This window comes from Pleurodeles waltl, chromosome 4_2 (assembly GCF_031143425.1).
Source record: "Pleurodeles waltl isolate 20211129_DDA chromosome 4_2, aPleWal1.hap1.20221129, whole genome shotgun sequence".
NCBI classification, from domain to species: Eukaryota; Metazoa; Chordata; class Amphibia; order Caudata; family Salamandridae; genus Pleurodeles; species Pleurodeles waltl.
This window is the reverse complement of record NC_090443.1, coordinates 113342993-113356073: the sequence shown is the minus strand read 5'-3', so window position 1 is coordinate 113356073 and position 13081 is coordinate 113342993. Positions and strand designations below refer to the sequence as shown.

At 45.5% G+C, this 13081-nt stretch overlaps 1 pseudogene; it reads right to left on the bottom strand.

Moving 5' to 3' along the window:
• The window catches only part of LOC138293825 (uncharacterized), a 183880-nt pseudogene extending 179491 nt beyond the window's left edge, over positions 1–4389 (bottom strand).
• Positions 4390–13081: the final 8692 nt, after the last annotated feature.

The following is a 13081-nucleotide window of genomic DNA, read 5'->3' as shown; positions in this document are numbered from 1 at the left end:
ATGCAACATTCTAAAACGTAATCGGGTCAAATAAAATCTATGCTGAGTATTCACAACTGTCAGTAGATAATTTGGTATTACCTCATTGTTTTCGATCATGTAAAGAGCTACCGTTTATTTTATGCATTCTCTATTTCCTCTTTCACTAGCCCTCCAAGCCATTAAATGATTTTTCAGTTCTTTCTTGCTAAATTGGAGAACTATGCCTGGGTTGTCTAAGTTTGGTGTTAAATTTATACCTCTCAACAGATCTTTTAAGTGCATGAACCATGGGAATCTATCCCGATGTTCTAATGTAAGGCAATCTTTAATAATCTTTCGGTTGAGATGCGTCCCTTCTTTTGACCAAATACCATGCCAAGCCGCCAACGCATTTGTGTATATTAAATCCACCACGTAGGGACTGCCCAATTCCTTGTGTACTATGTATGTGGAAGTGGTATTTGGGACTGCAAGTAGTGTGTTAAAAAATTTATTCTCTAACACTTGTAATGAGTGGATCTCGGGCATCGAACCCCAAAGGGCAGAACCATATGTGATGCTGCTAATTGATTTGCTTTTGTAGATTTGCTGCATTTCCCTTAGGGGTTTATTACCAATTTTATTGGAGAATCTAAAGATTGCCTCAGTTGTCCTAATATACTTCATTTTGGTAATTTCTAGGTGTTGTTTCCAATATCCCATATTAGAAAATTGTATACCCAGATATGTAAATCCATTCACCTCTTCGCATTTGTGGCCCTTAATAAAATAGGTTTTCTTCCTGGCCTTTCCCTGTCCACAAGTCATTACCACTGTTTTACTCATATTCAACATCATATCTCTTTCCTCCATAAATTCCATGAAGCCCTCCATTAGTTGCTGCAACCCATTTGCAGTTCGTGACAACAAAACTGCATCATCTGCATATAAAAGGATTGGGATAGAACATTCTCCTATTTTAGGGCAATCAATTTTTAATTTTTTTAGGTGGGCATCTACACCATTTATGTAAAGAGAGAATAGGAGCGGCGCCAAGACACAACCTTGGCGTATTCCTCTTCCTATCCTAAAGCCTGGTGTACATTCTCCATTTCTTCCATATCTCACCCGTGCTGTTAGATTATTGTATAGCTGTGCCAAAAAGCTTATTATATCCGAGGGTGCACCCATATCTGTTAAGACTTTCCACAACTTGGTGTGATTCACCAAATCAAAGGCACTACTAAGATCTGCAAAACAGAGGAATACATGACCCTTCTTTGCTATTGTATACTTACTTATTATTAAATTAAGATTTATACATTGTTCCAGGGTGCCAACCTCAGGTCTAAATCCCAGTTGAGCCTCTGTAAGTATGTGATTATTTGTTGCCCATGTTTCTAGTCTTTCTACAAGTATTCTTCCCAGCAATTTAACAGAGGTATCCAGAAGTGATATTGGCCGATAACATTTGGGGTCGCCTCTATGCCCCTTTTTAAAAATAGGGACAATTATACTTTCACTCCATGATGTTAAAATATATCCATTTGTCACACTCAAAAAGACTTGGGTCAAGATAGGGCACCATAAATCAACATGTGTCAGATAGGCATCTACTGGTACCCCGTCAGGATCTGGCGCCTTCCCTTTCGAGAATCTTCCCATGGCAAATTTCACTTCCTCTAGACTGACTGGTTTCAAGAAGGGTGGGTTGATCTCAATTATCCCATTATTTGGCGGGTGAGTAGTCAGGTTCTCTGGGTTAAAAATTGAACCAAAATGAGAAAGCCATTCCAATGAAGGAACATGTACTGTTATTTCGGGTGCATCGCTATCTTTTAGGAAAGGTTGGTTGATTGTTTTCCAAAATAAAGTATTGTCTCTTAGTGTCGTTGCTTGTTCGAGATTCGCCCATGCCCTAGCTCTCAATTGTGCCTTCCTGGTTTCTAATGCGTGTTTGTAATTAGAACGCTTAATAATAACTTTTTCTCTATTTCTTGGTCGGGCCTGCAGGGCTTGTTTTAGTTCCTGGCTGGCTAATGAGCAATTGTGATCAAACCACCCCACTTTACCACTCTTTTCTTTCCCCGATGCTCTCCATAAACTTCCTGCAATGGCGATTCTAAGTTGGTTAAAGGACCCTAGGATCATATGTGGATTTTGATTATATTCTGTACATATGATAATTTCTTGGCAGTGTTGTGTCACAACTTTGTTCATCACATCTGTTTCATTTATCCCAGTCCATTTAATCGCAAATCCATTTCCACTTCTTATTCCTATATCCATTGCTAGTCGTTCACCTATATTAAAGGGTTTAGCTAATCTCGTAGTCAGTATCAGGGGGTAGTGATCACTATATATAGTGGGCTCAATCTTCAGTGAAACGACCATATCCAAATGGCTCTTTGACATTAGTATGTGGTCGATTGTCGAGAAATGTTCTCTTCCTACAAACGATGGAAGCTTCTCTCCTTTATACCCATCTTGCTCCATCAACTCTAGGTCATATCTAAATAGTATTTCATTCAATACAGTTCCAAAGTTATTGTGTAAAAAGTGCAATTGAGTATGTCCCCCCTCGTCAATGAATCTGCATGTCTCCCCAATAGTATTCTTGCATGTCCCGATATTAAAATCTCCAGCCCATATTATTAGGTAACTTGAAGTTATATCGTTTACAAAGGCCTGTAAGTCATCATGCAGAGTCGATGCCACTACTCTATTAGTACCATCAAATTTGTTGTTGTAATAGTTTATTAGTACAATTCCTAAGATCCCATCTATCCGAAAATATAAAAACTGGTAGTAGGGGGAATCGAGGGAGGATTTCACCAATAAGTAGGGTACCAATGTTGAAATAAGGATTGCTAGGCCTCCCTTTGCTCTTCCCCTGGCTGAGGCCATGGCTGGTGAAGAGAATGTGGCATAACCTTCCACAGAGAAGGGTCCTGTGTGCCAAGTCTCTTGTAGGCAGATTATATGTGATGAACTTATTATAGTCTGCCATTCCTTTTCAGCTATTTTCGTTTTTAGTCCAGCTATATTCCATGACATGAGTGTAATTAGGTCTCCTACTAGGGGTCCCCCATCTGGCTCAAAGTCACCAGTACCACTTGGAGATTTTGATATGGGCACTATAGTGGTAAGTTGTGTTTTATTATGCATCGGAGTCATTTTCCTACTCAAATTCTCCTGCAGTCAATCTAGATCCTCCATGTTGCTCAGGGGGGCAAAACGGTTAGAATACTCCCGTTTATTATGCCTATCCAAAATACTGGATGTGTTCTCTGTCACCCCTAGGTCTATTACGCCTGTGATGTTCATCATTCTGTAAAAGTATCCTAGGGGAACGGCCATAATTTCCCTCCTCAGGTATTTACAGTTTCGATGTCTTATGTTCAAGTCTACTAGTAGTGGACCCACAAAGCGAGGGATACGAAAGTTGACCACAATATAATCTCCCTCTTATTCCTCCAAGTTTCCCACCCAGTCAACTCTCCTTGCATATAAGATCTCTCGGAATAGGGTATCTGGTGTACATATATTCCCTGACATCCAGTGTATTACCTTATTACATATATCTGGCCAGGTCTCGACAATATTTGGGCCAAGTTTGGGAACATTTTTCAGAATGATTGTATATGGGGTAGCATCTGGTGGTAGTTGTAACACCTCTTTCACCGGTCTATTCCTATTCAGGGACTCGCGTCTCTGGTTTCTATCCATGGGCTCCGTTTGATAAGTCATAGGTGCCTTATACTGGGGGATTTCTTCCTGTATGGGATGCCGGCATTTCATACTCCTTTTATTGGGATCTGCAAACCCTATCATTGCTCTATTCCTTGAGGCTACAGTCTCTTGGTTCTCATTTAATATAAGGTCACTGCTAGGAGATAGAGTTTCTGGTGTGGTCATTGAGTTAACACTTACTTCTATCTTGGTCATACGTTCTTTTATCTCCTTAAATTCTGACAATAGTTTTGTCTCTATATGATCTAACTTGCCATGCAGTTTTTTTAAAAGGGTTTCCACCCGTTTTTGTAGGGAACCATTGTTATCTGGTGGTAGTGCTACTGCATGACCCCCATGCATTTGTGTAATTATTTTGTTACTCTTAGGAAGCTGTGAGTGTACTACCATAGATTTAGGTTTGATAATCTGGCTACTTCTTTTTTTCTTGGGTGGAGAAAGGATTTGGTCATCTGTACTATTTGGTGAGTCAATTTCCTCTATAATATCTGTAGGGAGTAAGGATCCTGAAGGGAATCTAGAATCTAGCCCAGTAGTTTTTCCTTCTGAGGTTTTTAATTCAGAAGTTAGACCTGCAGCCTCAGAGCTCACTTCGGCAATGGTCTCATGTAAAACATTTTTTGTTGCCACTAAACGTGCTTCAGCATTAATGATTTCTTCATTTATTTTTCCCATGGCGTCTGTAAGGTAATTAGTAATTGTATTAGTTCTTCTCTGAGTTGTGGTGTTCATACCATTCCCTATTTGGTTTTGCTTTCTTTTCCCCATTATGTATGAGTGGTTAACTATGGTAAGCACTCTTAGCTAGTTGCAAACAGAGTATATATTATTTCTAAAAACAAATGACAATAAGAAGACAATTGAAAGTGCCCAGCCCAGCCTTCTCCTGCTCTGGTGAGCACAAAGCAGCAGTGCAAGAGAGTTATTTGGGCTACTACTCTAACCACAGCGCCAAAAACCAGCTGAAAGTCTGAGTTTAAACGGTTCTGACTAGCCTTGAAAAAAACAGTATCAATAGGGGCCGGTAAAAGAATGTCAGGGAGGAGGCCCAGCCCAGCCTCTGTCAGGCGCTGATGGGCGCAGGACGGGCCCGCCCTTGGCTCGGGCTTTGTCCGGGCACGTCCCGCGGGCGGGAGCGTGGTGATTCAAAAGGGCTCCTGCCCTTCAGTTCAAAATTAAAGGGCTCCTGCCCCTCGGGGATTGCTTCCGCTGTCTCCTGCTCTGTAACCGCACTTCCTGCCTTCACTCTGAGACTTTTGACGTGAGCGAGTGTAGACTGATGTAGTCAAAACAAGTACTGTGGATGTGAGTCTACCTGCGGCGTAAAGATTGTTGAAAATTGTGGAAAACAGTTTTCAGAGGAGCAGGATAAGGAGCAACAGGTTTTTTTCCTTTAGGCAGTGAGAATGAAGGTCTCGTAGTCAAGACTGGATCACCACAAGGAGAAGAAAGCTATGAACCTGTGGTAGCATTGGGATCCCTGAAGGTGTTTACCTCAGCAGTCGTTTATGGTTCTGGTCCTATCAGGCTCCGGGTGAAGAAGCAAGGCAAAGGGACAGGGCCCAGCCCGGCCTCAGTCGGTCGAAGACGGGCGTAGACGGGCCCGTCTTGGCCCGGTCTTCACCCGGGCGTGCCCGCGCGCGTCCCACGAGGCGGGAGCGCTTGGTCAAATGTAAAGGGCTCCTGCCCTTTGACAGAATGCAGCTGTGTCCTCCTCGGCCCCCGGCGCAGGCTGAGCGCGTCCCGCGAGGCGGGAGCGCTTGGTCAAATTTAAAGGGCTCCTGCCCTTTGACAGAATGCAGCTGTGTCCTCCTCGGCCCCCGGCGCAGGCTGAGCGCGTCCCGCGAGGCGGGAGCGCTTGGTCAAATTTAAAGGGCTCCTGCCTTCACAGCTAACTTAACAATGCAGAATGTATATATGTTTCCTAAGTAATAAGTGTTTGTTTGTCCTAAATATGACCTGCCTTTTCTATTGAACCCACAGTCTGTCTTTTTTTTTAACATGTCATGTATTAAGCCTTTCACTACTTACATTGGTTTACAACTATCTAGCCTAAAGTGCTTGTATTGGGATTTGGGAACTTATGTTTATCTGTATGTGATGTATTCCTATTCTTCCTACATCACCTAGAAGCCATAAGTGACTTGCTGTTAGTACACCCTCGATTTTTGCAACATTTAGGATCTTGCTCAAAACTTGTCCATAAAAGGGTTGATTTAAGAACAATATTGGAAGCTTTGTTTTTTTTTCTTGTTGGGAATGAGCAAAACAGTTGTTCTTCAAATTTGCTTACAAAAGTAGAACACACAAAGGTATTCACTAGATATAATAGGCCTATAAATAACCATACATGCTTAAAACAAAGATACATCCTGTTCCAGTTCCCCTCATATTAAATTATCAAATTGATTCAGACTTTTAACTAAGGTTGGAGTTGTCCTATTGCTTTGAGAATATAAGTAATCACACTGACAGATTGTTGGACAGCTTACTTAACCAGTTTAATTATTGTGGTGGTGTCGGAGACTTCAAGAGGTGTGAAAATACTAAAGTAACTACTACTATGAAAATCAACCCCTGTTCCCCCTTTTACAGGCACACTTGGTACATGAAAGCTTACATTTAAGGTGCAGTTAACGCACTGTACAAACAATGAGTGCCTAAATAGTTGTATCAACCAATCAATCAATCAGTAATCACCCATAGGGATTCAAGGTGCTGTTTGGGGGCGTGCTGCTCAATTGAAAATCCAGGTCTTGAGGTCCTTCTTGAACTGCTTTAGTGATGCAGTCTGTCTGGGTTTGAGAGGTAGCGTGTTCCATGCCCGAACTGGGAGGTAGGAAAATGATCTTCCTCCTGCTGTGCTTTTTCAGATCTTGCAAGGGCAAGCTGGGAAGAACGGAATTGTCTATTGGGTAGAAGGCGAAGCAGTGGTTGAGGTTTGCCAGTCCCATGTTGCGTAGTGCCTTGTAGGTGTGGATCAGGAGTTTTTATGTGATGCGCTTGTTGTCTGGGAGACAGTGTAGGGCTCTGAGTTGGGAGGAGTTGTGGCTGTGTCGGGGGATGTCCAGGATGAGTCTGGCTGCCTCATTCTGGGTTCTTTGTTGTCTTGATTGCAGTTTTTTGGTGATGCCGGTGCGTTGCTGTAGTCCAGTTTGCTAGTGATGTGTGCGTAGGTGACTGTCTTCCTCGTGTTGGAAGAGATCCACTTGAAGATCTTTCGAAAGAATCAGAAGGTGTGGAAGCACGACGATGAGACGTCATTGACTTAACAGGTCATGGACAGAGAGGAGTCCAGGATGATGCCCAGATTTTGGGTGTAGTCCTTGGGAGCAGGGGCATATCCCAGTGTGGTAAGCCACCAGGAGTCGATAAAAGCGGAAGGGGTGGAGCCGATTATGAGGATCTCCATCTTGTCCAAGTTGAGTTTGAGGCAGCTGGTTTCCATCCATGCAGCGACTGCTCTCATCCCACTGTGGACATTTCTCTTGGCCTTTACAGGGTCACAGACAGGGAGAGGATCAGTAAGGTATCGGTGGTGTAGGAGATGATGTTTAGCTCATGTTGTTTGGTAATCTTGGCTAGCGGGCCACGTAGATGTTGAAAAGCATCGGGCTGAGTGATGATCCTTGGGGCACTCCGCAGCAAGTATCTCTGGTTTCTGATGTGAACAGCTCTGTGTTCTTCCAATGAGGAAGGACCTGATCCATTCCAGTTCTTCATCACGGATGCCTGCGTTGTGGAGTCTGGCATAGAGGGTGGAGCGGGAGACGCTGTTGAATGGTGTTGGAGAGGTTGGAGAGGTTGAGGAGGATGAGTGCGGCCATGCTTCCGTGGTCTAGAATGGCGAATATGTCATCGGTGGCTGCTAAAAGTGCTGTTTTGGTGCTGTGGTTGCTCCTGAATCCGGATTGGGATGGGTCTAGGATTTGGTGTGCCTTGAGGAATTCGGTGAGTTGCTGGTTGACGCCTTTTCCGTTACTTTGTCTGAGAAAAGGAGCAGAGGGATGGGTCTGTAGTTTTTCAGCTCCCTTGGTTAGGAAGAGGGTTTCTTGAGTTACGGGTTGATCTCAACATGCTTCCAGTCTGATGGGAAGGTGGCGGTCTCAAAGGATTGGTTGATAGTTCGGCAGAGCTCAGGTGCTATGGTGGTGCTGGCCAGGTTGAAGATGTGATGAGAGCAGAGATCCGAGGGTGCTCCAGAGCGGGTGGAGTTCATGAGTTTTTGGGTGTCCTCTTTGGTGATGGGGGTCTAAGAGTTCAGTATCTGGTGGGGTGCTGGGTCCATGGTGGTATTTGTGGGCGGTGCAAGTTGGGTTTTGGTTCTTGTAGCCTTTGTAAATGTCCTTGATTTTTCAGTGGAAAAAGGTGGCAAATTAGTTGCAGAGGTCTTGCGAGGGAGGGATGGATGAGGTTCTGTCCCGGGCTTCATGAACTCTTTGACGATGGCGAAGAGCTCTTTTCTGTTGTGCGCACTGGTGCTGAGGTGTTCGTGAATGGTGGCTTTTTTGGCAGTTCTGATGTTTTGGTTGTGCATGGTTACTGCGTTCTTGTAGGCTATGTGGTCTTCGGTTGATTTGCTGTACCTCCTTTTCTGTTCCAGTCATCTGTAGGAGCGTTTGGAATCTTGTAGGTCTGTCGTGGTGAACCAGTTAGGTATTTTGCTATGTTGGTTTTCTGTGGGTTTCCTTAGGGGGGCTGCGCTGTTGGTGCATTCTGACAACCAGCAGTGTAGATTATATGCAGCTTCATTAGCGCTCGCTGTGTACAGTGGGGGGAGTAGCTGAGAGCGTTGGTGAGTTGTGCTTCTGTAACTTTGCCCCAGCGTCTGCTGGGTGGCATGGGGGGCATACCAGCATGCAGCGTTCTTCGTGAAGGTAAAGTGAACACACTTGTGCTTGGCCCAAAGGTGTTCGGAGGTGTGATAAATGTTGATGTTGCTCCCCGCTGAGAAGACAGGGTTGAGTATGTGTCCGGTTCTGTGGGTGGGAACGTTGACAAGTTGTTTGAGGCTGAGTGTTGGGAGGTTGTCTAAGAAGATTGTGGTGTTGGGGTCATAGTGGACATCAAGGTGGAAGTTGAGGTTGTCAAGTAGGATGTAGTCATAGGAGGCGAGCGCTTGGGGGCAACGAGGTCGGTGATGTCTTTGCAGAATTAAAGTCGGGGTCTGGGTGACCTATAGATGAGTGTGCCATGGAGGGAGGTGTTGGGGATGGTCTGAATCTGGAAGTGTAGGTGTTCAAGGGTTGGCTGAGACTGTGACTCTTTGGTGATTGTCAGGCAGAGGGTGTTCTTATAGACTATGGCTATGCCTCCTCCAGGCCAGTTGGCTCTGTCCTTGTGGATGATTTTGTAGTTGTCTGGGATGTCCGGGGCCGAGGTGGGGGTGATCCACATCGCCGTGAGGATGGCAACATCCAGGGCAGTCGAGTCGAGGAGCTCCAAGATTTCTACTGCGTGCTTGAGTAGGGAGCATGTGTTGCGGGGTAGGCACTTGAGGTGGTCGTCCATACTTGGTTCTGGATCATGATGTGGTCGGTGGAGGATGCGGGAGCATGCGTGGCACAAAAAAGGTCCACGAGTGTTGCTCGGGTTGGCTAGGTGGCAGGCTGAGGTTTGAGGGCGCGTAGTGTGTTGGAGTTGAACCGGCAGATGGAGCGAGGACCAGGGTTCATGACGCCAGGCACGGTCCAGGCGCAGATGAATGCAGACGGGCTTGCTTGTGGTGCGCCTTTGGCTTGCCAGCTGCACACGGCCGCCATTAACAAGGGGAGAGTGAAAGGAGAGAGAGACAAGAAGGAAAGATAAGCAAAATGAAATAAAAAAGACAGAAAAATAAGCAGAAGTAAAAAGCAGAAGTAAAAGCAGGAGTAAAGAGCGATTCACAGGGAGGGAGGATGATGGGGCTGCAGGGGCAACAGCGGCGTGAGAAAATGCGGGGAGACTGAAAGGAGAGGAAAGAGACAAGAAGGAAAGAAAAACAAGATGAAATGAAAAAGACAAAAAATAAGCAGAAATAAAAAACAGAAGAAAGCGCAGAAGTAAAAGCAGGAGTAAAGAAAGACAGCAAGATACTTTCATGCAGATGGCCACTAGACCACCAGGGATGAGGCCAGTTGCGGCTCGCTGGGCGTGGAAAGGGGCGGGGCAGCATGCGGATGGGGGAATAAACATTAAATTATTGTAAAACAAAAACCCACTTACCTGAATGCTGCCATGCTGCTCCTCCATCTCCTCTGCTGCAGGCACAAGTTTTCAGCCTGTCCTGTGGTCAATCCGGACGCTACTTAGAGCAGCATCAGGATTGGCTGGGAGTGCCCAGCCAAGGCATTGCCAGGTAGACTGGGAAGCTGTGCCTGCTCTCTCCAGCCCGTCAATGGAGTGTCGGGCTGGAGAGAGCCTACTGCTCAAGTGTGTATGGCCGGCTTAAGACGGCTGGCCAAACACACATGCACTCTGGGGGGAGTCATGTGAACTCCCCTTCAGTGCTTGTCAACCCCATGTCCCCGTCCCTTTACAAGAAAACAATAATAAACACAGTTTATTAGCATTTTCTTGTAAAGGTTTTGCAGCCGCCACTGCTGGCGGGGGGGGGCAATGCTCCTAACGGAGGAGCCGCCCCTTGATGAGGCGCAGGCCTGAACATGTGGGTGGAGGTGGGCCTCGAACTGAGAGTCAGGCAGGCGCTCAGTTTGCAACTCTGCCTCCAAGCTGCACTGTGCCGAAGAAAACTAAATGGAAAACCAGTGGTTTCTGCTGTGTACTGGAATATGATTCTGGCATAAACATGTGTGCCCTGTGACCTTTCACTCATATCGACATGCTCTTGAGAATCCTAGTGAACGAGTTTGAGGGACCTCCATGTTCTACACAAACTCTCACCTCACTTTTGTCTGAGGATCAGTGCCCATAGTAGGCCAGGCCTATGAGATCAATGGTATATAGGCTAAATCACCGTGATTGAAGCCCAGAAGGCCTCATTTGGCCCTGGACCCACAAACAGGGCTTGACAACAGTCCTTACCAGGTTTAGTTAGTAGAACCCCTAATGCTTCTTAAGTAATGTCCACCAGTCAGGGGCGGTTCCTCCATTAGGGCTGTGGAGCGTCACCCGCTCCCCGCCAGCAGCGGCAACTACAAAACCTTTAAAAGAAAACGATAATAACTTTGTTTATTATTGTTTTCTTTTAAAGGGGCGGGACCACTGTGTTACGAGAAGTGAGTGGGACTCCCTCTCAGAGCACATGTGTGTTTGCACCGCAGTTTCGGGCAGGCTAAACACACATGCGCAGTAGGCTCTCTCCAGCCCAGCAACACAGTTGTCGGGCTGGAGAGAGCCTACACAGGCTCCCAGTCTGCATGGGCGCTCCCAGTCAATCCTGACACTGCTCTGAGCAGCGTCAGTAATGGCCGCAGGACAGGCTGGGAGCCTGTGCCTGCAGCCTGCAGAGGAGCCGATGGAAGAGCCGATTTGAAGCTATGAAGCTAGCCGGCAGTAAGGCCCAGTTAGCGTCAAATTTATTGGTGCTAACTGGGTGGGGGGGACGTAGGGGAAACTGGAGGTTGTACGTGAAAGAATGGCGCTCATCAGGTCAGAGTAAAAAAAATGACTCTAACCTGATTAGCGTCATTATTTCCACGCACAGCCCCATGGACATGACTCCTGTTTAAGTAAAGACAGAAGTAATGCCCCCTTAAGTCCCCTGGGCATGGCCACTGGGCACAGTGCCATGTACAGGGGCCCAAGGTAGGCCCTACTCTGCCACTTTGAAAAAAATAAAAAATAGTTACCTGGACTTACCTGGGATGGGGCCCCCATCCTTAGGTGTCCTCCAGGTGTGGGTGCGGGTGGGTGGGGGTGTTCCTTGGGGCAGGGAAGGGCAGCTGTGTGCTGTTTCCATGGTCTCTGACATGGAAAAAGGCCCACAGGCCCCCTTACGCCTGCCCTGTCCCAGGTGTTAAATAATGGTGCTAAGCAGGCTTATTGTCATTATTTAAGGCCCTCCTCCTCCCGTGCATGCTTTTTGCATGGGAGGATAAATAAGGCGCAAGGTAGTTTTCCGCAAGCAAAAAATGACTTTAACTCCAATATTTTGGCCCTAGACATGTCTAGCGTCAAAATATAAATCTGGAGTTAAGTTTGTGCCAGATTTGCATAAAAATTACGCAAATCCGGAGCAAACAGAGTATAACTATGCCCCAAGTGTCCTCTCTAGTGACAGCCTTATGGTGGAAGTCACCCTTAGTGGTGCTTCAGGGAAATTCAAGGAAGATTTCCTGAGGGACTAATGCTTATGCATCTTACCCTTTCTTCATCTATACCATGGATCTACTGCGCAAAATGGTAGTGTGCAGGCATAGCTCATTGTCCTTAACAAGAAAATGTGTGCAAACATAGGGCCAGATTTACAAGGCCCTAGTGCCTCCTTGTGCCACATTAGTATAATTTTTTTATGGTAATGTAGCTCAACGAGGCAAAAATCGCCACTTCATATTTACAAAGTGTTTCAATGCATGCATTGCGCCACTTTGTGACCCCTTGCGCCACATTAAGCCTGCGCCAGGCATAATGTATGCAAAGGGGGCATTCCATCATTAGGAGGCCTGCAAAAATGGCGCAATAAAATCTACAAAATTTGAGTGCACCATTTTTGGTATCATTTTTAACGCCTGCTCAAACAGGCGTTAAAAGGACACACCCATTGAAATAAATGTTCCTCCTTGCACTTTGCTGCACTAGCATAAACAGTTTTAATGCTAGTGCAGCAAAGTGCCACAATAGCATCAAAAACTTTGATACAATTGGCCTACCGTGTCTTTAGGTGGCGGAGGGTTAATAAATCTGGTGCATTAGTGCTGATGAGCCAGGTTTTTGTAAATCTGGGCCATAGACTGGTTAGAAGATCATTTACAATAACAACTTAAAAAAAATATTGAATTCAATGGATTATCAGTATTTTTATTTGTGTTTGATCTTAAGAGCTAATTGTGACTATTACTGTAAGTATTGTGTTATAGCCTGCACTAATAATTGTTATGGCCTTTTTTGGCAGAAAACAATAAAAATGAGTCCAAGTGACATTTCGACCCACACGAGGCAGAATAGCATGTCCTACTGTTACCATGGCTTCTTCTTTTTAAAAGTATACGTGTTCATTAATGTTTGGGCCATGTAACCAAAGTAACAGGAATGCCATCCTATTTCTCACCTATCATCCCATAAAGTAGCCTGAGACATCCAATATATGAAAAGTAAACATAGCGCCATCAGTCACCCAATACTGTGCCTGTGGTCAGTGACTTAAAGAGAAATGAGTCCATTCATACTCCCCCTTTTCTACCCAAGCACCCCACATCACCGCTGTTCT